This window comes from Eurosta solidaginis, chromosome 5, assembly GCF_040869045.1.
Source record: "Eurosta solidaginis isolate ZX-2024a chromosome 5, ASM4086904v1, whole genome shotgun sequence".
Taxonomy (NCBI): Eukaryota; Metazoa; Arthropoda; class Insecta; order Diptera; family Tephritidae; genus Eurosta; species Eurosta solidaginis.
Genome location: NC_090323.1, coordinates 914,674 through 918,796, shown reverse-complemented (window position 1 = coordinate 918,796; position 4,123 = coordinate 914,674). Strand labels below are relative to the sequence as shown.

General features: G+C 35.7%; 1 pseudogene; it reads right to left on the bottom strand.

Moving 5' to 3' along the window:
- Positions 1-2,753: 2,753 nt before the first annotated feature.
- On the bottom strand, positions 2,754-3,680 carry LOC137254511 (uncharacterized; annotated as a pseudogene).
- Positions 3,681-4,123: the final 443 nt, after the last annotated feature.

Below are 4,123 nucleotides of genomic sequence, written 5' to 3'. Positions count from 1 at the left end.
ATTGTAAATAGCAGTAGTGTCGTTTTTTTTTAGATTTGTACGAGAGGGTTGATGCAGGCACAGGTCCCTTGTTCCAGTCAACTGTATACAAACTTGAATGTTCTGCAAGTGAAGTCGGCCTTACTATATCGAGTTCGCTTTTGTAGAGTTACAATGCGCCTCAATGTATGTGTTTTATACGCGCATATTTTTGTATTTAAGTTGGACTATTAAACTTTACGTGCAAATAACCATAATAATTTATGGTTAGCATATTTTTTGTAAACGTATTACAATCAATCCATTGCGCGTGGCAAATCTCTGCATACACATTAGAATGTGCCTTATAAATTAAACAATCGTTCAGGCTTATCCCTCCAAACGGAACAAAAATTTCACACATCTGTTTTGTTGTTGTTATCGTTGTCGTTGTGAAAAGACACTCCGCAAAACCTTTGTTGTCGATGTTGATAATCCCTTGCTGGACATAGATCTGGTACGACCCGGTAACAAGCACCATTAAGGTTCAAGCCTTAACTATTTAACATGCCCACATTTTACCCTTTAGGCCAGAACTGAATTTGAATTCTTAAGAACAACCCTTGAGAATGCTTATGTATGACTATATAAGAGATGTGCGTTGTATACCAGCACTCATGAAGTCAACAGGACAAATTGTTTTCCTAGCTAGAGAAATTTAAAAAACTCGCAGCATTTTTTAAAGCAAAGAGCAAGGCTGTGCTTGCACACTCTCTCTCTCCCTTTAATCAAAGAGTTTCATTATAGAAATTAGATTCAAAGACAACTGTAACGGTATTTTTTCTCTCTTTAAGTATTATGTAAATGTGATTAAAATCCCGCCAGCCTATTTTGGGGTACAAATATGAAAAGAAAGCTCAAACTTAAAGCCGGCGATAAAAAGTGTATTTATTTTAAGACTGAATAAAAACATTTCCGTAAAATTGCGGTAAAAAAATAAAACGACAGGAAAAGCTGAACTAATAAATTGGTTTCCTCAAAACAAGGACACATCGATTTATACCATAAAACATGGACTTATCGTTTTTTTCCATAAGAAGCAGACATGTATAATCATTCATTTTGGAACAATTTCAGGATTACTTCAGGATAATTTCAAGACTATTTTGAAATAATTCTTAGAACAGTACCGAAAAGGTACCAGATGAGATAGTTCAAATACCCCCAAAACTGACCCGAAGGTTTTGAATATTTGAAGAAATGATACCTAAATACTGCAGTTTTAGTTTTTTACCGCACATTTACGGACATATTTATTTAAAGTTTCGCTTTTATTCACTCTTAAAATAAATTTTTTTATCGCGGGCCTTTCATATATGAAAATAATATTCAAACGAAAAGAAAAAATGACAACTAAAGAACAATAATACAAGCAAGTTGCCGGGCGAAAGCCACGCGCTGCTCGCACACTTTCCTCGTCATCTTCTCTTCCGGAAGTAATGAGTTCCAGTAACAAAAGTTTACGTGTGTAAACACAGGCTTAGGAACATTAAATTTAATAACCCTTTTAGTATATATAATAATTAAGTGATTTCTGCCATGAAAAGCTCTCAGTGAAAACTCATCTGCTTTGCAGATGCCGTTCTGAATCGGGATAAAACAAGAAGGTCCCGTCCATCAATTTGTAGGAAAAATTAAAAGGAACACGACGCAAATTGGAAGACAAGCTCGGAATAAAACCTCTTCGGAGGTTATCGCGCCTTAAACTTATTTATTTAATAATTACGTGAACACTTTCGATATCAAAAAATTAAACATCGGGATTGGCCAGATATACGAATATTATATTCATCACTGCGCCCATCTCCACTTTGTGTAAAAGTGCCGTGCCTTCGAGTTGCTATCAATGTCGTAATGCCCGCACGTAAAAATGTATTAGCGTCGATTTTTTTGCCAGCAGACCTTTATGACCGCCACTTCTGTGTATTGTTTACGAGTATTAGCTATTTGACTGTTCGACCGTCTGATTAGCCTTAATGTCTATGCACATATTTACATTGCGTACATTCACTTTGATTCAGAGCAGCTGCTTGTGTTGTTATAGCAAATGATTGTGGTGCTCTCAAAATGGAAGAACGTAATTAATGGTGTGCTTAATGTTTGAGCGGGTGCTTCAAAACTTTAATAATCACACACAGCACACGTGTGTATTACAAAACAGTCACTTCCGTGATTGCTGCTGCTAACAAGTGTGTGTTATTTTACATAAAATTGCAAAATACATGGAAATGAATACTTCTATAGATGTACATATATACATACATATGTATGATATGCCAGATTTATCCACGCAAGGACGAGATTTATCCACTCAAGGATTATTTGGTGGAATGACATCTGTGCGTGGAACTGTTTTTAGTATGTTATGGTTGGGATCATTTGTCTTATCCTGATTTCGTTTTGAAATATTTTTGATGAGAATAAGAATATGCAGAAAATTGCTGTTTATAATTTTACTAAATCAGTTTTTATGTATTTAAAATTTTTTTTCTGAATAGTTTGAACCAGAAGTAATTAAGAAATGTCTCACATTTTTTTTAAGCTAGTAAGTTAGCTCTAGAATCCAAAACAACTACTTTTATTCAAAATGTGCTGAGAAGCTGCAAACTGCTATTCTTTTGCACTAAATATATATACATTTCAAATGTTTACATAATATTCTTAAACCGAGATTAATTTACTTATACTTAGTTAGCTAAATGTGTACTGCAATCGCCTTTGTTCCGTAAGCGAAATCAATATCTCCGGGAAGGCAAATTCTTTGAAAACAGTCCCCACTTGCTAACGACAATTTTTCGTGTCGGCTTACCATTTTTTGTGCCGTAGTCTTGTAGTTCGTAGAGAAATTTTAGACCGCCCACAATGCGTCCGAATGCCACACGTTTACTGTTTGCTGCCGGTAATGGTCGAAACGAAATCGAGAAACTGAGACGATTGCCATCAATGCCATTTACACTTTCACGTGAATAAGAAACAATCATGGTTTGTGTGATTCAAACTTCTTGTATCGAATTCGTGTTTCCTGTGCGTATGAGAGTCTGGAGCTAGGCATAATTCACCTTCCAGCCACAATGAAGGGAAAACTCGCGTTATAAGTAAATTGTCCGCAATGCAGTTCTTTGCTATACGCATGAACTCCAATACAACCTGTGGAGATGCTTCTGTATACAATTGAATGAGTACGCGGCCTACTGGTCGCAATGATCTCAGTTCCAAGTCCATAAATATGACAGGACGCAGCAAACGTTGAAGTTGTAGACCAGTTTCTGATACATTAAGCGTTGGATATTTGATCAATGCTATCGATGGATATGGCATTTGAATAATTTGTCCCTTATATATCTGTGGAGGTTCACTATCGCTTGAGCCTTTTGATCTCATCATCTGACGGGTGTCTTGCATTGATTTAGTAACTAAACCACGCTCGCATAGCTGGACATTTCTTTTCTCAAATTGAGGTTGGAGCTGAGTGAAACGAATATTTGGATTTGATTTTGGCTTAAATTTGCTTTTGACTGAACCACTGGAGTCAGAGTAGGTGCAGTTGTTGCCCTTGGTGCGATTAAATGCGCGATAGTTCCACAATTAACACGACATTGGATGTGCCGCAAGCGCTGCCGATGATCGCGATACATTTGAGTGCGCATTTTATCGGAAAGCATTGTTGCTTATAATTAAATTTAATGCAAATTTATAAAAAAAAATACAAATGTGTAACGGAACCAAAAAATTTCAATCAGCTTATCAATGAGCCGATGGTTAATATGGAAATATTTAACAAAAATTTTCGAATTAATAAATTTAAATGGAAGAAACAAACCGATCAAATGTAAAATTGAAATAAACAATAAAAAATCCAATAATTTTTTGACTGTGATGCTTCAAACTGAATTGATTGCTTCATTGTAAAAATGGAATTATTTGAGATGTGCATTTTTTATCGAAGAAACTATTCTAGAGTATGTTAGCATTGATTATTATCATTGGGCAATTCACAAGAGTACAATTTGTACTCATGAGGGGTCGACTGCTAATACGCTATCAAAAGTATAGAGAGAGGTGTCTTTTCCGCCTTCGGATTATTGTCGAGGTCAATACACTTCTT